Raw genomic sequence first — 22,706 nt, 5'->3', positions numbered from 1 at the left:
GTGAGGTAGACATCACACACTGCCTCAAGAAGATTCCTGACCCGTTCACTCCGGATCAGTGATGAGTTTTCCAGAGCAAGAGGGGGCTGCTGTGAAGGCCTTGCCTCTAGGCCTCTACCTAAAATCTGGAATGCCCTTGTGAATATGAAGACTGTCTTCCTTGCTGGGAATCTAGGATCTCTCTCTCTCTCTCTCTCTCTCTCTCTCTCTCTCTCTCTCTCTCTCTCATCATTTAAATTTTTTTTTTCTTCTACATGGTGGGAAGTGTTAGTTTGGAAATGAGCTGTTAAATTTTTCACCCATCTTATTAAGCTTTATGTTAAGAAAAATAAAATTGAGTCATTTTGAATTCATGCCTCAAAAAAAGCCCTCAGATAATCAGTGTTCGAGTGTTGATCAATATTCAGTAAACCATGATTTTTCTATACGGGCACCAAGATATTACTGATGATTTTTTTTTTTTTTTTTTTTTTTTACAAACAGATTAACCAGAAATGTTTTGGTCTTTTTCTTATTGAATATAGTTTTTAAATATGCAGATCCCATTTTCTACCCTAAAAAGAACATTGAGGATATAACCGAATCTTTCTCTGAGGTTTAAGGATCTTATGGTGCCACAGGGCCACTGTTCAGAGGATGAATTCTCATTGTACAGTGTGTAGAAACTGTAAGTAGGGATGGAATCTGAGATTGGACTAGATCTGTCCTGACTCCATATTGAAAATTGTATTTTTTTAAAATCTTTGATAGCAGTATGTTTTGTTATTTGTCTCTCTTATTCTCCAGGTTGCAAGAAGCAAAATAGAAATTCAGTTCAATTATTTGGTTCTGATTAATTGAGGTTTTTATTTTATGGGAAAATGTCAACCCAAGTCTGGAGCCATGATTTTTTCTCTAGAGTTGTAGAGGATGTAAAATCATTCTCAGATATTCAGGAAGGCTATTGTGGTCACAAAGAAGTTATGCACTGTAACATAGTAGCATTTTGTAATTACTCCCCTGTATGACTGTAGATAGAAATGCCAACTAATGTTGCCATTTGCTCAGATATGTTCAAGGTGTGTCTTTGGTAAAGGGTTCATAAATCTGGAAGAATAGGAAACTCCAGGGTTAGAGGGAAGACTTTTAAGAATATCAATAAAGAGCACTGAGATTCCCCCCAAAGGAACTCTTTTTCTGAGCCGAGGCCTTTGCTACCTGCAGGAGCATCCCTGGGACCACACCAGCAGAGGTGGGCTTTCCCAGGGCCGTCCCACTTGAGCTTCATGAGGAAGTTCCTAGGTCCAGACCGTAATAGATGAAACTCTTTGGGAGTACAAGGAAGGGTGCCACTTAGTCTGGGGCCCAACTTAATGATAGTCTGCAGTTACCTTTTGATACCTTAGATGTCACAGTGTTGGGAATTCAGCTTGGGGGAGACTTGCTGTGCTTTTGTGACATCCCAATTACTTATTTATTTTTTGCTTTTGTAGTAAAAGCACCCAGGAGATTTTCTAAAGACATCCTGAGAAGCAGGGGGCGCGGCATGATGAGGAGTCCCCGTGTGCCAGAGCCATGGGTTAGGCAGGCTCACTTGGTGCTCCGGTTTTTGCACGCTAATGTTAACAGGAATTATAGGTAACAATTCCCTTGAGCCGATGGAAGAGTTTTTCCACCCCCACCTGATGTTAATGGCCTTAACTGACGCGTCATTATTGCAAACTGTCTTATCACATTATGTGCTGTGGCACATGGACAACGCGGGGCGCTGTGGTTTCCTGGTGATTATCTTGTCCACAGAGCCGAGGCCCTGGTGGCCAGCTGGGGAGCCCTTTGCAGTGTCCCCCTGACAGCAGAGAGTGCAGGTGTCCCACATCTGGAAAGGGCTGAAGGACTCCAGGCCGTCCTGGGTCGTGGCTGTCCCAGGGCGGTGTTCTCTGAAGCCCAGTCAGCCTTACGTCATCTCTAATAGTGGGATTGGGCATTTGAGGGTTGATGATGAACTATCTGAAAGGTTTTTTTGAAATCAGGAAGTTCCTAGGTCCAGACCATAATAGATGAAACTCTTTGGGGTACAAGGAAGGGTGCCACTTAGTCTGGGACCCTCAAGCCTGTGAAAGAGGTAGCACACTGTTAAAAATGCCTGGCTTGCTTTGGGGGAGAATTTGGCTGAATACTGATGAAGTTTATGAAATATAAATGCAGCGAAGTTGCTGTACGTTAAGTGGTAGGCGTGTGTGAAAGGAGTAAGAAGAAATAAAATTGTGTATAAACGACACTCTGAAACTTGATGGAATTGTATACGTGATAAGAATGGCGACATTTGGGTCTGTGGTTAATGGGGGAAAATAAGCCGGCTTAAAATCTACATGTCAAACTAGATGTGGGAATAAAAACTACAGGGTCTGAAATCACTTGACTTACTTTATAAGCAAAGAATGCCACCAAGGATAAATAAATAGGCAGGTTATGAAGAATAGAGGTGAAAACAGAAGGGGGGTTTGGGGGGAGTAATGAGGGACCGACACTTAAATTTATAATGAGGTGTGGTAATCACTGTTTTAGATAATCCAGAACATTAATTGTGCTGCTAGGTAGAGAATTAGTTATAGCAAAACAAAAGGTATAAATATGAATTTTAGGTTGTGTTGGGAGAAATCCTTTTGATCCCTAAAGTATAACTGCATGTACTGAGAAGCAGAGCTGCACACGATGTAATTTTTTCTGTCTTATCCTGATTAATTGACAGCCACTGTATGCCTCCTTCCTGAAGGTGACTTTACAATCTCCAGACACAGACATTTCTCTCAGAAGTGGAGTGAAGGAAGGAGAACCACAAGCTAAAGTGTGTTTCGCTGGGTGAAGTATTTTGGGGAAAAGATAAGCATGGTGAAATAAGGGAATGGAGCAGTGCATACAGAAATTCAGAATGCCTGTCTGGGGCTGGGGAGGGGGGAGGCTGTGAATGAAGGAAGGGGATCTTTAGAGGGAAAAGAGCCTTCCGTGCAAAAAAGAAAATGAAATTAGAATTGACTCTGAAATGGCTGGGAATGTGCCTTTCTAATTTTAAATTATCTTTAACAAGGGCAATGGAAAGAGGGAAAGTTGGCACTTTGAGAAGTTGTGATGAACTTGTCGAGAATGCCAATTGACAAAGGCAGGTAAGGGAATACTTGGGAAAACAGAACCGGACGAGGGCTGAAGGGCACGGTGATCTGCTTCCCAGTGTGTGAAAGAAATCAGCATGTTTATTGACTCTTCCAAATAGTTTTAAAGAAACCTGAAGAAATGGACCCAGACAGAGAAAAGACAGTCAGATGTGAGTCTGCCCTCCAGAAGCAAAGAGGCTTCCATCATCCCATACGATCGATGCCAGTCATGGGGAAGGAGCCACTGTATAGAAGTGAATGGATTTTCAACATACAGATCACAGAAGACACAAGATATATTTAGCAAGTGTAAAAACTCTTCAGTAAACTGCCTTGCTTTTCGTTTTCACTGCACAGTAATAAACCCAGCACATGGTAAAAAGGCCACAGTAACCATATAGCATGTAGTCCTAGGAACATTTGTGTGATGGGGCCATGATGTCTGGAAGGACAGGGCAACAGGGAGAGTGAACTGCCCAGAACTCCCACTTGTCCAGGTAATGAAGCATTGGGAAAGCAGAGGCAAATGAAATACTCCGATAATCAAAAATGATTCCTCTTTTGGTGACCGTGTTAGTTGACAGGTGGTGACAAGTGAGAAATTGCCAGAGGTGTGTGTTACCATTTCTGGCGCTCACAGACCACTTCTGATGAACACGGTTATGCAGAGAGTGGGCAGTTTCTATAGGCCGGGCTGTCCGCCCAGAAGATGTAAACCTTCACAGTGTAAAGGATGAAGGTTGACCATCAGGGAGGTTCTGCAACTTCCTTGAGGCCCCGCAGAGGATCAGGGAGGAAGCTGATGCTACTTGGAAAGGGCTCTTGAAATTTCTCATCTGGAGCTTGGGGGTATAAGTTAGATTTGTAGTGCTTACTCTATCTATATGATAATAGATAATAGACAGAGATTGATACAGAAATACGGTGCTGCCACTTCTCATGTTTTATTAGAATAAAGCCTGTCAGAGCCAGAAGGGGTCTATGAATCATCTGGCCTAGCCCCTTGTCTAAACCGATACCCAGAGATCTAATTGTGTGAACTCCCGTTCCTAGTACGCAGAGAGGCTGTGCCTGCAACAGTAGTCTTCTGCTTCCTTACCTAATAATTAGTTCCTTCCACTTTTGTGCTGTGCCAGGATGCTCAAGTTCCAATAAGCTACACCATCAAGTTCCCGTCTCCCAGGGAAGGCCCCCGAGGATACTAAGATGAACAGGAGTTAATCCAGCATTAGGTAGTGGATATCTATGAAAGTCAGCGCAAGGTGTTTTGGCTGTTCATCAATAGTGGAGCATTGTCAGTAATTGTTAGTTTTTAAAGTCCCACTGGTCATTTTTATTTTTAATTAAGAATTAGCCAGGGAGCTTGTGGCTGTGTCAGTAAAGCCATTCTAAAGCATAAAAATAGTGCCTGCACGTCACGGTCTGGCTTAGTGGAGAGTAAAGGACAGGATATGGAGCTGAGCATCTTGTACTCAGGGCTTGTGGGAGCTAGACGCAGCTGGGAGGGGTCGGGGGAGGGCGGTGGCGGGGATGGATCTCAGCAGCAGTCCTCCTGCAAGGCAGCCAGTTTAAGGTTGTGCCTTTTATGAGATGTCAAGAGCAAGTCTGCAAATGGAATACTACACAGCCAGTGAAAATCATATTGTACTAGAAAAATATTTCTTAACTGGGGGAAATGTTTATGATCTATTGCTTAGTGAAAAATCACAGCTTCCGTAGTGTTGTGCACAGAATGGTATCCTCTTTGTGAAAACTATAGTGTGTGTATGTGTATATGTGTGTGTATGTGTATATGTATGTGTATTTATATGTGTATATGTGTGCATGTAGACACATGCGCACATATACACATATTAACATATGGAACCACATATACCTAAATGATAAAGTTATAAAGTGGTCATCTCTGGATGGTGGGATCATTTACAAGTTTCTTTTCCTTTGTGCTCTTCTGTATTTCATTGTTTCCTGCAGTATGCATGTATTATTTTTGTAACTAGAAAAAAATAAATTTTTATTTCAAAATAACATTGTTTGTGTGTTGTAAAACTGGGGATACCTCGAAGGAACTGATTCTGAAGTTATCATGTTGCATGGAATTTTTTGACGTTTCAGGGTGGACCAAGCTTATTGGCCTGAAGAGTATTACCTCTGATGATCACCCTCAGCCAGGGAGACAGGGTCATTCAGCTGGAATGTGAAAAGGAGTGCCCCCAAATTGGAATTTCTTGCCCCTCTAGGGCATTGTCTTCAGGTGTTTATACTGTGACTGACTAAGGAAATATACTGCATTGTGAGCCATTGCGCGCGTACACACACACGAAATAGTTTTCACAGAAAATATTTAAGCTTTACTTGTGATACACTATAATTTTTGTTGTATTATTTAAAGACAAAATATAAGTCACAGCCACCAACCTTATTTCTTATGATCTGTTTTGGGGCTGCTCCTGCAGTTTGAAAAACCCTGTCGTGGGCATGAGGTAGAAGCCACCTTTCTGCAGAGCATGGCCCTGTGGTGGGAGGGCGGGGGGTGAGAGAGGGTTTCCACAATAACTGATGTTGAACCCTAGGTGTTCCACATTATGATTTCAGGGAGGGAGTGGGGCAGGGAAAACAATGTAAATACTTATTTGTAATCATACGTTATCTTTATGCCACTTTTAGCACAGGTTCATTAATATACTATTACATGTAGGCATGATTCTGCGTAGACTAGCTTAGAATGTAAATTCTGGGATCCCCTTTGCCTAGAGTTAAAGTCATTGTGTAAAAGCAAGAGATGGCATTCTTTCATTCAACAAATATTTGTTGAGCACCTTCTATGTGCCAGGCAGTGTGCTAGTCTCTGGGGATAAAGCAGCAAACAGGAGAGGTCAGAGCCCTGCCTTCCTGGATCTTACATTCTAGTGGTGTTGTTTCTCAATGTAGCCCACTGTCTGGGATGCTTCTGATGGTTATCCTCTAAGTGTATCTTGGCATGGCCTTTTTCACCCCTCTTCCTTCTGTGTGACTTAATTCTGTCCTCCTTCCCTCCCCCACCCACTCTCTCTTGTTTGTCATGTCCCAATTTCTCTTTGCTTATTTAAATTCTACAATCATTTTAGCTCTAGATAGGATGCATTCTCATCCTTCTGCAGTTCCCATGACCCTTTCTTTTACAGTAGTCAGTCTGTGGGCCTTGCTCATTCAATCAACATGTAACCTCCTCTTTTGCCAGGTTCCTTTGCGTTGTCTTATAGCATTCTTTCCTGGGTAGGAGTATAGTCACCCCCAGGAAACCAGCACCGGGAAGTACTCTCTCACTCCTGCACAGTGCCTTGCAGAAAGTAGGTGCTCATTAGCTGTGCAGATAATCTCTCCCACATTGCTCTGCAAGGCTGTTTGCTTCCTCAGTAGATTCAGCTCTACACTTCCAACTCTGCAAACACAGCTTCTACCTGCTTATTCTTCTAACTGGGCCTAGGGTTTGGACCCATCTGCCCTTGTTCATCCCCCTTCTGTTTGCCTTGGATCCATCATGCCTCCTCTCAATGGCAGGTTCAGGCCTGTTCCAGGCTTGAGCACTAAGACCAAAGCTGGATGTATTGGGAGACAGCATGCATGGTTGTTACAAACCTGCCGTGAGTGAGACAGACCTAGGCCAGAGGCCCAGGTGTACTGTGTGACCTTATGTAAGGTCATTAACCACTCAGTCTATTTCTTTCAACACCTGGAAATTGGGGATGATGGTAGTGCTGACTTTCCCAAGGTGGGTGAGAGAATCCCAGGATTCTGCATGTTGCCTCCCCTGGCAGGATGCCTAATACACATCAAGTGTGGCTCCAGTGACAGTGTTGATGATGGAGCATGTGATGGTGATGATGGAGCACATGGTGGTGATGATGGAGCACGTGGTGGCGATGATGGAGCACATGGTGGTGCTGATGAAGCACATGGTGGAACATATGACTAGGTCTTCAGCTCTCTTTGCTTAGAGCATTCTTCCTTGGTTTCTACTGGTTGCTCTGTGAAATAAGCAGGAGTTCCAGCACTTCAAAGTCCTAAATCCTTTCCTTTCCTGCCAGTTTCCTTTCCTGGACTGCATCCTGCTGTAGTCCCTCAACTCAGCTGCCACAGGATGGATCCTGCCAAGTGAGGACAGACGCTTAAGTTCAACCTTATCAGCCACTTGTTGACTTCCCTGAGGTTATACCCCATCCCTGAGATAGAGGAGGGCCCATGTCTGGCTGCCACCTTCCATCCTGCCCCCACTACTCCTGTGGTACCCACTGTCTGCCCCCTTTAGCCACTGTGGCTGGGGGAGCTCTCTCCACTGTGCTGCTATGTTCTCTCACACCTCATTTTGCAGCAGCCCATCATTCCTCACCCTCCCTACCCTTGTACTCACTTTCTCCTTGCTGCCAAAAAAATCATGTTGAAGAAGCTTGTCTGCAAGGGTTCCATTCAACTTGTTCTACATTAATGCTCCACTATGGTGACCCACTGCTGAGCCTTTCACTTGTAATGTAATCTAATAATTTACATGCACTTTGCAAGTAATACTCTCAGAGTCTCACAACCTGCTTGAAATTGCTCTGCTGTTACAGAATTTGAGCTGATGAGAGAGCAGCATGAGAAAGAGTAGTTATTGGTACACAATGGTATTGGGTAAACCCAGGAAAATAATGCTAGCACAAGGTAAGGGTGTGCTGATGGGTTATTATATCCTTTCTTAGAGAACTTGCTAAGGCTCTTTTATTGATTTTAGCTTGTAATTAGCCTAGGATAGGTCAAAGTATAGTAGGGGTGGAAGCATAGCAAGCTAGAAGAAGTGAACCAAGAGTTGAATCCTGTCTTTGTGGGCTGCTGGGAAATGCTTTAGTTTTGATATACTACATGACTTTTATAGAACTAATTGGCACTGTGATTGGGTTTTATTTCTGCACTCAAACATGTTGGAAGCTGATTCAAATATGCAGTAGTAATGAAAATAGAGTAACGCTGTAATAATAGTGCCATTGTAAAGTGAATTACACCATTAAGCATCTATTTTGTCTAATTTGTATTGTGATAGTGTGGATGATACACACACACACACACACACACACACACACAGACTTAGAGTGGCTGGTCTTAAGAAACAGACTCTTGCTGAGAAACCCTTGTAATACTGAATAGTCAGTCAATGAAAATAAGCCCTTGTTCCATGAAAAAGTGAATTTGTATATATTTAAATATAAATGTGTATACACATATGCATATACGTACACACATATACATGTAGTTACACATATAGACATAGGTACATACGCATATTCAGGTAGGTCAAGGAGAAGATATAATACTGTACCATAAAAATACTGGCCTTGTGGTGCCTTTTAATAGTTTGGCGAGTCTGCAGGGGACAGCTATCAGTTATGCCAGGCTAAGGCAGAAATACCATCAAGGCTAAGGTTGAAAAACAAGGCTTTTGTGTATTTGTTTCAACCTTTTCATCCTCATTACCATGTCTGAGAACTTCTAGTAATTGATATTTCTTAAGTTTAGAAAGAAGGACTAAAGGCCAAGAACTTCTTTCACAATAGAAAGATAGAGGCATTTTTTTTTTAAGCCAGAGGTTATAAGCTAACCCTCAAGCAGAAACAGAATTTGAGAAGACAGCAACAAATGGGGCCACTCCCCCAGTGAGATCTATAAATTCAGAATTCTGAGATAGTATTACATTTTGTCTTGGTTCCAGTGACTTTATCCCTTCACCACCACCACCCCCCTGCCCGGAATGCCTGACATCAGGGGGTCATTTAGCAGTAATTGTCCCCGAGTTTCCAACCATTATGGTGGTATCTCCAGGGAGATCCTGAAGGCTTACCTGGTTCACCTCCAATCTGGATTGATGCCTTCAAGACTCCATGTTTTCCTGCAGGGCCATCCAAAAGGGATTTTACTGGGAGCTTCCATCTCTTACTTGCTGTCATTCCAGGATTTTGCCTCTGTAGCTTTGTCAACACCACCACTTGGTAACCCAGAACCACAGAAAGACCTTGATTAAGAAGTTGAGATTTTATGTAGTTTAGAATATATTTAACATATATATATATATATATATATATATATATATATATATATATATATATTGCTTGCTCTGATGACCAAACTATTGAAATAAATTTGCTTCACACACCACTATGCACTCCCCTTATCTCAGCACAACAAGGTTGATTTTATTTTTTTAAATATTTGCATTTATTTCAGAGAGAAAGGGAGGGGAGAGAGAGAGAAACATCAATGATGAGAGGGACTCATTGATTGGCTGCCTCCTGCATGCCCCCTACTGGGGATTGAGCCCGTAACCCAGGCATGTGTCCTTGACTGGAATTGAACCTGGGACCCTTCAGTCCCCAGGCCAACGCTCTATCCACTGAGCCAAACCAGCTAGGGCAAAAAGGTTGATTTTAAACTCTATGAACATTTGAGGGGAGAGTACACAGCATCAATCAATGCCTGGCCTCTGGATTAAGAATATATTTAGTGGAGAAATTTTATTACAAACCTCAATGAAAAGTATCAATATCGTATTGTGTCTAATAAAATATTTTAATGAAAATTGGCATGGTGTTTGACAACATCCCTTTATTAATTGTTCTTTCCCATTATTATTTTCTTAGTAGCAAACACACTCTGGTTTTATCACTCAGTTATAGTCCTTATTTAAGTCACATTTTGCTGCTTCAGCTGTGTTTATCTTCTTACTGGTCTCAGGTCCTTCAGGGCAGTGTTGTAGATTGTCTTGGGTCTTCTATCCCATATCCCTGTCTCTTACTTTAGCATTCAGTGAATGCCCTTGGGATGCTAATGATGGTGCAGTTTGGAACCAATATATGAAAAACCAGCCAGCTGAGGGGAAAATGGGATGAGGCAAGAAAATCTAATATTCATTGAAAGTTTCAGATGTTCAAAGGTGATGCTGTACATTGCCTCCTTTCATTGATCCATCAAATATTTATTGAGCACTTACTATGCGCCAGGTCCCTTGTTCAACGGAGGTACAAAGTTGAATTAAGGGAATTGATAGGCAGGACAGACAAAGTAACTTGTAATTTCAAAATATGTGAAGAGTGCTAGAATAGAGACACTTACAAAGTATATAGCACACAGAAGAGGGAGAAAACCCTTCATGAGGAGTCAGGGAAAGTTCACTGGAGTGGGTACGTTTGCCTAGTTTTTGGAAAAATGGAGAGAAATTTGCCTAGAGGGCAAAAAGTGGGAGGATATTCCTGGCCAGCTTATACAAGGTGAAAGTTCATGGCACATTCAGGTAGTGTGATTGAGGTGTGTAGCTTAGCATAAGTATGAAGTACATTGGTGAAAATTAGGAGATGTGGTTGGACAAAGTAGGCAAGGGTTAGGCCAGACGTGGGCAAACTATGGCCCGCGGGCCGGATCCGGCCCGTTTGAAATGAATAAAACTAAAAAAAAAAAGACCGTACCCTTTTATGTAATAATGTTTATTTTGAATTTATATTAGTTCACACAAACACTCCATCCATGCTTTTGTTCCGGCCCTCCGGTCCGGTTTAAGAACCCATTGTGGCCCTCGAGTCAAAAAGTTTGCCCACCCCTGGGTTAGGCTAAGCATTTTGAACTTATTCTTATGGAAAATTTTTGAGCAAGTGAAAAATACCTGATTTTTCATTTGTAGGCTAGATATATATATAAAAGCCTAATATGCAAATTGTCCCCTCAGGAGTTAACCAGGAGACTGGGAGTTCAATTGCTTGCTATGATGTGCGCTGACCACCAGGGGGTGGCGCAGAACAAAGGAAGGCCCTGGCTGCCAGCTGGAAGGCCCCGATCAGCCCTGATTGCCAGTCAGGCCTAAAGACCCTACCCGTGCATGAATTTTGTGCACCGGGCCTCTAGTTTAAGTATAAGTATGTTGAAATTGGGATAGAGAATTGACAGTGTAGCTAAGGAGCCAAGTCAGGAGATCTGTGTGATAATTCTGGAGAGACATACTGCAGGCTGGGGCTTGAATGTGTGAAGAGATGGACTCTGGGGTAGAATTTCCCAGAAGATGGAATTGGAAGGGCATGATGGACACAATGACAGAAATCTATCCTAGAGGTGGGTTGATTTACTACTTGGAATGTCTTGGAGTGGAATGAGAAGAGGGGAGAAAGCATGGGTTCCATTTTGGGTGGGGAGTTGGAGGTGCCAGGGCAGTGTTTAATGGGCCATTGGAAATGTGGGTCTGGCAGGGATCATGTTAGTATGTTACTTGTGGAATTAGAGGGAAAAATATTTTAACAAGAGTCTGGAGCTCAGGCGGGACAGCTGGGCTGGAGACATGATGGAGTAGCATTTTCGACAGGCAATTGGAAGGTGAAAAATTTTTTTCTATTTTTGTTAATCCTCATTCAAATATATGTTTCCATTGATTTTTAGGGAGAGTGGGAGAGGGAAAGACAGAGAGAAACATCGATTGGTTGCATCCTGTACACTCTAACCATGGGCCAGGGAGGAGCCTGCAACCAAGGTACATGTCCTTGACCAGGAATCAAACCCAGGACCCTTCAGTCTGCAGGCCAGTGCTCTATCCACTGAGCCAAACCGGCTAGGGCAGAAGGTGAAATGTTTATACCAGGTCAAGTTCATGGGTTTTGAAGTGATATCAGGGGAAAAAATAAGCCTAGAGTCCAAGTAGGTATGGTTGAGAAAATAAAGGGGACTGATTGGTGTAGTGAAAGAGAAAAGTATCTCAGAAAACTGGCTTTAGGCCTGGCCATACTACCTTAACTAAAGACATAGAAACCAAAGAATGTTAAATCCAGAGGGAGGTTCTGATACACTTTGCTGCTTCTGGTTGCAGTGGGTTGTATCTGCTTTGATGGTGGTCTCCTTCATAACATGTCTAATTGATGATTGAGGAGTTGCTGCCTTTTTTTTTTTTTTTTTAATCTTTCTGCCCAGCATTGATTTATCCTGTCTCTAAAGGGAATCTGCCTCACAATTGGCAGAACCTCAAGGCTGGGAGAAATGGAATGAATGGTGGTTATAAGAGGTCTCCACCTTGCCCTGGGAAAAAGGCTTTGTAGGAGGGAAAGATGAAAGGGGGTCTTGAGAAAGGGGGTCAGGTCTTCAAAGGATGGGTCTAGCCATGGGAAACTAAATGGAAGATTTTTTTGTTTGTTTGTTAACTCGGAGGAGAAAAAATGTACAAGTGTTTACTGGCAGATGGGGGACGATGTGGATTATGACGATAGTGGGATTGCCAGTCTGTGCTCCTGGCACTTAACTGTTTTGGGGGCTTCACATCTGCAGTAGCCTCTGGAGGTCATGGGAGGAAGTTGATAATGTTGTAGCTCACAGAGGGACTGTGTAAAACCTGTTGACTTAATTCCTATACCGATAGGCTGGACTTATCTTTAATTCCAGCGAGTGTGACAAGAGGGGTCTTTGCCCGTTGGCAGGGCCATGCCTTTGCCTTCTGAGGCGGCAGCCAAGCTCCTTATTGTTTTCAATGAGCTCTGACTAAATACTTTCCCTGTAGATCTTTCACTAATATGTCATATGAATTATGTGTGTTATCTCTGTGCTGTGAAAGTAGAGACCTTCCCCCACAGTGTGGTAAGTAGATTAAGACGAAAGCCTGTTTTTTATGGTCTGGGGAAAACCAGGCAGATATCAGGGGGCTCTTTTGTGTGTGTTTGATCTGACAGTGGGGAGGCCTTGGGATGCCAGTGTCTTCTAAAGCCTGAAAGCTGAGCTCCGGCTGGAGTTTTCTTCAAAGAGGTTTATATTTTATCCTTTGGCACTTCTGAGAGGGAAGGAAGGTTGGAGTGGGTGATTCTATGATGATTCTTTTCTTGTTGCTGTTTTCTTCTCCGTCTTTTTAACTGTGCAGAAAGCCCTTCCAGTTCTACGGTCAGACCCCATTCGGGACTTCGGTGGCCAAACAGTCCCCTTTTGTTAAGCAAGCGTCCTATTTTTGTTTCTTTTGAAAGGTGCCCTTCAGGACAGCGGAGCCTTTCTTTGGGCTGTTTAGAATCAAGCCCTGGAGAAACCAAAACAGAAATCATTCTCAACCCAGGCCAAGTGCCTCCTTTGCCTAGCGAGGCAAAGCTAACCCCACACAAGATGAAATCTAACCAGCTGGTTACCTGAGAACCACCTTGGGGAGTTCTCCAGCTTGACTTCTCTCGCTTTGGCCACCGTCCCAAGAGCCAGTGAAAGCTGAGGGTCACGGGCTTTCTGTGCAGAGATGCGGGAAGCAGCGTAGATTTGGTTATGTTTTAAAGGGCCTGTGTCAGTTTGCAAAACTGTAAGGATCTGTAGGGATCCTGAGTGGAAATGGGGGTCACAAAAGATATTTATGACCATCAACCTCGTTGTCTGAAAGTGGAGCAATTTTTCTTTATTGATCAAGCTTTCAATAAGTTCACTTTATTGAATTTATGAATTTAGATATTTTTATTGATTTCAGAGAGGAAGGGAGAGGAAGAGATAGAAACATCAACGATGAGAGAGAAACATTGATTGGCTGCCTCCTGCACGCCCCCCACTGGGGATCAAGCCCATAACCTAGGCATGTGCCCTGGACCGGAATGGAACCTGGGACCCCTCAGTCCACAGGCCGACATTCTATCCACTGAGCCAAACCGGCTAGGGCAAATTCATATATTTTTTTAAGATAAATGTATCTGTGGATTTAGCCCACCTCACATACTTCTGTTATTCCTGGTTCTGCCATAGTCACAAATTAGGTAAACTGAGTCATTTGAGAAAATTAGAGCATATGTGGGATTTGATCATTTACAGGTTGTGCGTGCAGTTTGAGGTTATTTTACTTTCTTCTGTTATACTCGATATGAGGTTAACCTCTGTGATTTGAAACAGAACATTTGTTCCTTACCCAAAGATCAGGTGGTTTAGGGTTCAGACAGGCCTCATTGCAAAAGGGCTGACTTCAGCTTGGGAGCTTTTCTTCCTTCTTTAGGTATCACCTGGGTCATTCAGGGCAAGAGTGCTGGGCGTTGTTAGAGAAAGAAAGACTGGTTGGACAAGTTTGATCCCTAGGGGTAGTTCAGAGCCTTTGGGAGTGTGAGGTCATCCCTATATTTAAATCCTGAGCTTCCACCCATACTGGTCAGCTAAGCTCTGCCCTTCCTCCTTAACTGCCTATTTCCCCCTGTGCTTTGAGGGGGAGACACCTGGGGAACAGCCAGCATCCAGGGAGCATCCATCCAACTGGCCCCTGTGTATACAGACAACTTAAAGTGAAGCAGTTTGGAAATAGGCATCATTTTGAGGCTACAGTCATACATTTTAGAAAGTTAAGGACTGGTTCTGTGACAGGGAAGTTGAGCTAAATATGCAGTTCTATTTAAATTTTTACTTTTTGCCAAGGCAAAAGCATTGAGAGATAGGCTATAAATGTACAAGTAAGTCACTGCAAGAATAGCCCCTTGCAAAATGCAGATTGAGGAAGGCTAAATATTTTCTCACATATTTTAATGCACACGAATAACTAACCCCTGATTAAGTTCCTGAAAAAGGGACATTGTATAACCAGTTAACCTTGGTCACTGTAATGAATTGTACAGAGGTCTACATAACTAGGGAGTAAGTATTTGGTTGTCTGAGCTTGGGCTGCAATAATAAAATGCCATAGACAAGTCCTGGAAGCTGAGAAGTCCAGACCAAGTGTTACTGGGGAAATTGAGGTATCCTTTTCCCCACCGAGTGCTGGGGTTAGAATCTTTACGAAATCTCAAGAAAAATAACTTTCTGAGACTCACATGGGAGAGTGAGGATTTTTATTTTTTGTGGAATTAGATCCTGTGTTTCCAAAGTCCCGTTTCTCTTAGTCGGGTTATAAAAGAAGTGTAGAGCTAGAAGCAAAGCCAGTGTTCATATTGCAGCCTGGTCCAGTTCTGCATCAGGCTAATTTCAGTTCATTATTCCATTGTATGTGGGGTCCACATGGCCATGGGCCACGTGGGCGAATCCGGGGGGAGCCAAGAGAGCACAGGACACAAGAGAGTGAACTCCTCTGTTGGGGGGTTAAAGACCCCAAATTTCTTGCCCTTACAGTGGCCACACCTTTTCTGGCCAATCTGTTTCCAGGTGTGACTGACAGAAAGCACCTTCGCTAGTTCCCTCAAACTTTACTAAGCATGGGCATATCTTCTCTTTGGCCAGTCTGCTGGGGTGTATAAAGTTTTAGCTAACTGATGAAGCTGTCTAAATGACATGCCTATAATGTTTGACCTTTCCTGTTACTAATAACTACATTAATTACAATGGTATCACCAGGTCCTGGAAGATTTAGTACTTGATGAGGGCTCTCTTCCTGGCTTGCAGATGTCCATCGTTTTCCTGTACCCTCACATATTGGAGAGAGGAAATTCTGGTGTTTCTTCTTATAAGAGCACTAATCTCATGATGGGGACCACATCCTCATGACCTCATCTAAATCAAATTACCTCTCAAAGACCTCACTTCCTAAGACCTTTGCACTGGGGATCAGGACTTCAACCTATGTATTTTAGGGAGACACATAAGTTCATGCCATTGGTCGATGCATAAAACCTAATAATTTTCAAGGTGATCAGTTTTTCTCCAAAAAGTTGATTAAAATTCTTAACTTTGTCATCTGTTTTTTAAAAAGGAGTCATGTCTTTCTATGAATGTTTTATCTTAGGCATGGCTGTGTCTCATCATATTCTAGCACTGTTTGAGAGCGACAGTAGTAAAGCCCATGGTAATTAAGGTTCTCGCATTATTGTTTTAAATTAGAGAGTGCGACTTTTTTTTTTTTTTTTTTTTTTGTAATTCAACAAGTTCCTTCATATTCTGCATAATTGGATCACATTTTAATTTTGTATCAAATAAAGACCTATTTTACATTTCTATTAGAAAGATGAGTCCCTGTGGCTAGTCTGAATTAGGATGTTTGCTATTGGTTGTACCAAAGCAGCAAGACTTTCAGAGTTGATTCAGCTTCTAAAAAATTCATCTCGAATCTTTAGCATAAGGAAAGAATCTTCAGTCTAAAGGTAATACACAGCCATAGATTTTGTGCAAAAACAAATATTGAGAAGACAAGAAGACATGTGCTTGTGAAATATACAAGCACTAATGCGAGCAAAGAGTAATTAAATCATGGGTTATCCAGGATGGTATATCTTCCAAAACACATTGATCTGTGACTCAGGCACATCTGCTTGTCAGATGGTTAATGCCCTAGAAGTTTGCATGAAGCAAAATAATGAAGATAAACTGAAGAGTGTTAGTGGACAAGTAATCAAAAGGCCTGGGTTCTGATCCCAGCTCAACCATTATTTATGTAAGTGGCTTTGAGCAATTGGTTTTCATCACCCTCTCTCCTAAGGGCCTCTCTTTCTCCAGGTGAGCTACAGGTGTAGCTCAGGGATGCACTGAGCTACAGGTTAATGCCAGGTCTGACATTCTATGACCACATGACTAGGACCCAACATTTTTAAGGATCCAGCAAAGAATACACTGTGCTTATTCTTTCTACCTTTTTAAAATTGAGGCATAATTTACAGATATAAAATTGGCCCTTTTCCCCCTGGCCCATGTAGCTCACTTGGGCATCGTACCATGCACCAATTGGTCTGCCAGTTCAATTCCTGGTCAGGGCACATGCCTGGCTTTCGGGCTCAATCCCCAGTAGGGGGCATAACAGGAGGCAGCCGATCAATGATTCTCTCTCATAGATTTTCACTCTCTCCCTGTCCCTTCTCTGTCTAAAAAAAAAAAAAAAAAAAAAATCACTAAAAACATATTTAAAAAAAATTCACTCCTTTTAAGTGAATAATTCAATGATTTTAGTAAATTCATTGAGTTGCATAACTACCACCACAGTATAGTAGTGGAACATTTCTGTCACCCAAGAAAGATCCCTCGTTTCTATTTACTATTACTACCTCTTCTGCCATTTACTTTCTGTCTCTATAGATTTGCCTTTTCTGGACACTTGATTTAAATGGAATTATATAATATGTGGTCTTTGTGTCTGGCTTTTTTGACTTAATGCAATGTTTTGGGGTTCATCTAGGTTAGGGGTCCTCAAACTACGGCCCACGGGCCACATGCAAATACAAATACTGTATTTGTTCCCGTTTTGTTTTTTTACTTCAAAATAAGATATGTGCAGTGTGCCTAGGAATTTGTTCATAGTTTTTTTTTTTAAACTATAGTCCGGCCCTGCAACAGTCTGAGGGACAGTGAACTGGCCCCCTGTTTAAAAAGTTTGAGGACCCCTGATCTAGGTTGTAGCAAGTATCAGTACTCAGTCCTTTTTATTGCTGAATAATATTCCATTGTATGGATATACCACATTTTGTTTATCCAATCATGAGTTTATAGGCTCCTGTTTCCCCCCCTTTCTTTCCTTTGGAGCACTTATGCTCAATGTAGACTGCTCCATAAGGGGAAATAACAGGTCTCTCTCAGAAAAGTGCAACGTCTTTAGTCTTTATCTCAGGTTGGAGTTTTGTGTTTAAGCCACTTACAACATTCCCAGTCATTGGACTGAGCTGGCTGGGTCATTGAAAATGGGATTAAACACTCTCAGTTAATGTGAAAGCACTGGCTGTAGATCCTTTTCTGTGAAATATAATTAATATAAATGGGAGGTCTCCCCACTAGGGAACTTGACTCAAGATCTTCCCCAATGATGGCCTGCTTGTGTTTTTACATATTGGGTGATGAAATACTTGGAAGCAAGACTTAAGGACACTGGCCTTTACTCTGACTCAGTAACGTCACTTTCAGCATTTTCCTCTGGAGGTCATCAGAATTATCATGAACAACAACAATTCCAGAGAGAGACATATTCACAGAGAAATTCCTTGCTTTGCTTCTCATCTATGAGTTACAAAGATCACTAAATATAATTGTGAAGAAAAGGTAAAGAGGTTGAGAAGAGGACTGAGTTAAGTGTTCAGGCTATTGATGTTTTTTAAAGGGATACCAGAGGCTAAACAACTCTAGCGATTTCAATATTCGGTGCTCTTTTTGTGTTGTGCGTGAATATGGGTTGTGCCTTTCCATTTGGTAATCTCCAAACAACTAATGGAGAGTAACAACTCAGTGGTCTCAGTTATCCTCCAGTTTAAGCTTAGCTCTGGAATTGTGGTTCATCTGCAGTGTTTCCATCTTTAGCTGCTCCCAGGTCCATTCAATTTCCTGGAATCCATCCTTGGCTTGTCTGTAGGGTGAAGGAGAAAGGTTATTCCACTTGCCTTTCTTATCTCCATGTGGTAGATGTGTTTTGTAGCCATGTTCTATTCTAAATTTCAGAAAGATTGGACCTACAAGTAGTGTGTGTGTGCATGCATGTATGTATATGGGTATACATGCACACATATATTAATACACACACATTTTCCAAAGGCATAATAGGGCTAGGGCTATGAAAGCCAGCAGCTTGTCTTGGTTTTATTTAGCATGCTAATTATAAACAATGTCAGTAATCTCTTTTGGAGTTTAGACATTAGACTGTTTACTATTCCCAGTGGTGGAAGTGATGTTTAGAGCATCACACCCTGCCTCTTGGGTCCTGGGAAAACTTCGCCTTGGTTGATCCATATGGTAGGCCCTTGTAAAGAAAGATAAATGGGGCATTCTTCAGTAAACCTCAGCCCCTCCCTGTGCTGAGTCTGAGGTGTGGTGGATGTGGGCAGAGAGGCTGCGGGGTGGCGGGGGTTGGAGGGGGGCTGTGTGCTTTGAAGGCTTCCTAAGGATGAGCAAGCTGCACCCAGACATGGTCAACTCTCCCCCTTCTCTCCCATGGCTGGAAGAGGGAGAATTTCCTTCTCTATGTCAGGAAGGAACCCTTTAGGAAGAAAGTGTCCTCTTTTCTGGGTGGTGAGTGGGGAGGGAAGGCCGGGGGCCTGTGTTACAGTGTGATCACAGTTGATCATGGCTGGATGATTCATGTATGCGTCTCTAAGTTGTGAGATCCTGGAGGACAGGGATGCAGTGGATTGACCATTGTGTTTTCCTGGGATCCCGGCACAGTGCTTTATGTACAACGGGCACTCAACTTTGTTTGGTAAATAAGTAGTTGATGAATAAATACTTTCTGTACAGCAAACAATATTTGGGAATGTGTTAGTATTCACAGTAGTGTCTGGCATTATTGTCGGGGGCCAAAGAGAAGAGAAATAAAAGACAGAGTCCCTGGCTCTTTCCCTTCCTCCTCCCTCCCTTGCTCCCTCCCCTCCTTCCTTCTACAACCACAAATTCATTTCTTATGCTTGCCAGGCACTGTACTTAGGGGCTGAAGTTGCAAGGATGAAATAAAATAGTACCTGTATCTTCAATGAATTTGCAAGAACAGTTATCCTGGAGTTCATGTTTGACTTGATAGGAATTCATAGTAGTTCTGAGCTCCTACTGTGCTCCAAGCACTGGGCCCACTGAATGGGGCAGTCCTTAACATTATGATCCCATATTGCAGATGAGAAGACTGAGGCCTAGAAGAGTTGGCCTTTCAGATTCAGAACATTGTACCACACCAACTACCACCGCTCCCCAGCCCCTTCCCCTAGCTGTGACACATGAGTCTAGATAACAGCCCCGCCCCTAGCCAGTTTGGCCTTTGGACCAAAGAATCCCTAGTTTGATTCCGGTCAAGGGCACATACCTTGGTTGCAGGCTCCTTCCCGCCTGGGCCCTGGTCAGGGCTCATGCAGGAGGCAACTAATTGATGTTTCTCTCTGTCTCTCCCTTCCACTCTCTCTAAAAAGCAATGGAAAAATATCCTTGGGTGAGGATTAACAAAAATAAATAAGTAAATAAATAGATAACAGCCCTGGTCCCCTGGGGTCCATTTGCATCTCTGTTTCTGCTCCTCTCCATCTGCGGAGGTTGCAAGCTAGGCGAATGGAGCTCCTTGAATTGTGCAGTGTTCAGCCAAGTCAGCTGACCACAGCCGCCCCTAGAGACTGCCTTTTTTGTGTGTGTTTTGTTTTGTTTTTTAAAAAAACTTTCCCTTGTCCTCTGGCTGTTCCTGTGGCCGCTTCTTCATCCTTCCGGTTGCAGGTTTTCCTTTCATTCCTTAGGTATCCCGTTGCCCTTCCTGGGCCTGAGATGGTCCTGCCAGAGCCCCTGGAGACTGAACTCTCCTCCTCGCTGCTTGGGCTGACTTCCGGCTGACTAGACCAGGTGAAACCCCGATCTTGCTGGAGGAACTCCTGCGTGCTGTTTTGATGAGTAACTTTATCGGATTGCCGAGAGCAACCTGCGATTGCAGCTTGGCAGATGTGTATGGCGTGGGCACGAAAGTTAAGATGCTGGTCTGCCACGTGGCAGGGCCCATGCACGCAAGAATGACCTGTCCTCAGAACTACCCAGCTCCACCAGTGCTTTGCAGCCCGAACAGGAGCTGCCAACAGAGACGTTGCTGAATTTGACATTGGCTGGGGCGTGGTTTTATTCAGCCAGGCTCTTTGGGGCTTGCTGCCCCCTTTCTAGAAGCTGCCTGCACCAGGAAAGCCATAGTCAGTATCTTAGACCCTTCTTTGCTTTAGCGTTCATGCAAGAAGGGGAAAACTCAAACTTCACAAAAGTTAGTAGCCCTTGCCTGGGCTCACATGTGACACGTTGATATTTTGGGGGAGGGTTTGGACCAGTGTAGGGCAGACAACATGAGAACAGCAACGGTGCCAACCAGCACATTGAAGTTTTTAGATTGAAAAGCGGAACAGAATGTTCAGCTGGAGCCGGGGACATATTCCTTTCCTATTTTATCTTTGCCATAAGCCTCAGGGCTGATCGGAAAACATACCCACTGCAGGATTTGGGTAGCCAGGGTTTTATGTTTATTTCTTAGACCTGCTCACATGGAGTCTCTGTCTCTCTCTCTCTCTCCCCTCATCTCCCTTCCATCTCCCTTCTTCTCTCTCTCTTTCTCAAGCTCTTTTGGGTGGAGATCGGATTGCTGCTCATTATATTACTGGTGAGGAACTTAATCTTTCACTAAAGTCTCTGACATTGACACTAGGACCCACATGATTTTTGCACATGTAAATCTAATATATCTAAACCATCCTGCTTAGAATAAAATGCATAAATTGGCTTTTGTCTAGTTTTACAGTCTCCTCTTTCACCTGTCCTGCTCATCCCCCATTTTCCCCATTAATGCTGTTTTCTAGCCATGCTGAACTTTGGGGCTTACACATGCTATGCTTCCTCTCTTCCACATGCTTTCATGTATTCGAGCTACTCCATTGGTTTATCCTACTCATTCATTCATTCCTTCCTTCAGCATTTATACCGTAGTGCACAGACAGACAAGCCCCTGCTCTCATAGAGTTCACAGTTCTCGTTTGCCAATCCTATTCATCTGACGGATCTCAGCTTGGATTTGCTTCTTCGTGGAAGCTTTCCCTGGGTTAGACATCTTTGCTTTTGCCTTCCAGGGTACCTGTATTTTCGCCAAAGCAACACTCAAAACACGAATTCAGAGTTTTGAGCTCTCTGAGAGCAGGGAAGTTCCTTAGCCAGGCTGGCACAGAGTCGGTGCTCAGTAAAAACCTGATGGCGGCATGAACAAAGGATGCATTTAACATGGAAGGCCTTTCTGAAAGAAATAAGTTCTTCCTGCAATCATTTCAAATGAAACTCATTTTCCACATTGTCAACAGCTTGGGGTGGCCTCTCACCAAGAGGAGGCACAGACTGGGCAGTGATAAGTTTGCTGTCAGCAACATCATTGTTCCTTTATAGTGAATTTGTCCTCCTGGTTGCTTTTAAGATTTTCTCTTTCTTTGGTGTTCTGTGATAGGTTTAGGCTTGGATTTATGTATTTATTCTGCTTAGGACTTGGTGTGCTTATTCATTCTGATAACTCATGCTTGCTTTCATTTTGGAAAATCCTCAATCACTGTCTCTTTCCTCAGCCTCACTTCCTGAACCTCCTTGGGATGTCTGAGAGATGTTCTCATTTCTCTTCTCTTTCCTATCTTTTACCTGTTTCTCTGTTCAACATTCTTGGCAATTTCCTCGGAGTTCACTAATCTTCTCTAGTTTACTATTTAAACCACCCATTGAACTTTGTAAATGGTGGCTTAACATGCATGCAATGAAGTAACGATGGCTTTACATGTGAATACACTCGTGTAACCATCACCCTGTTCAAGATCAAGGACATTGCCTGCTCTCCTGAACAGCCCCTCCCAGGCAAGGCCTTCCCAAAACTAATGCTCTTTTGACTTCATCATCTTAGTTTAGTTTTGCCTTTCACTGAACTTCATATGAATGGAAACTTACCAAATACATTCTTTTATCTCACACCCTTTGAGTTTTTAATTGTAAATGATTAATATCTGTCCTTTTAGACATTTTTTTTTCAAATTTATCTACTTTTGTCATTATGTCCTGTAACTGCATTATTTATCCATTTGTTTCCTTTTTTTACCCACTTGAATAATTTTAGAGTTGCTTATTTTATAGAACCTTTCATAATATTCTATTATGTCAAGTTCTTATGGCGCTATTTTTGTTATTTTTATCTTATGCATAGTGGATCTTTCCCATATATGACTGTAATTTTTCCATCAA

The 22,706-nt window shown here is 42.8% G+C and overlaps 1 protein-coding gene across 3 annotated transcripts in view; it reads left to right on the top strand.

Annotated features, from left to right (window-relative positions):
- Positions 1-22,706, top strand: part of LOC118653060 (nuclear receptor ROR-alpha-like) — a 303,119-nt gene that overhangs the window by 5,673 nt on the left and 274,740 nt on the right. Inside the window, exons 2-4 of one of the 3 annotated variants that reach the window (XR_004966767.1) lie at positions 2,729-2,824; positions 3,065-3,140; positions 3,248-5,156. The exons of 1 other annotated variant lie outside the window; for it this stretch is intronic. The gene's annotated coding sequence lies outside the window, so the exon portion shown is untranslated. Of the gene's footprint in view, positions 1-2,728; positions 2,825-3,064; positions 3,141-3,247; positions 5,157-22,706 lie in introns of those variants that run through there. One more of the 3 variants, XR_004966769.1, reaches the window with a different exon arrangement.

The sequence above is a fragment of the Myotis myotis genome, unplaced genomic scaffold (genome assembly GCF_014108235.1).
Source record: "Myotis myotis isolate mMyoMyo1 unplaced genomic scaffold, mMyoMyo1.p scaffold_m19_p_1, whole genome shotgun sequence".
NCBI lineage: Eukaryota > Metazoa > Chordata > Mammalia > Chiroptera > Vespertilionidae > Myotis > Myotis myotis.
The sequence above is the reverse complement of the archived record's forward strand: the minus strand, read 5'-3'. Positions and strand labels throughout refer to the sequence as shown.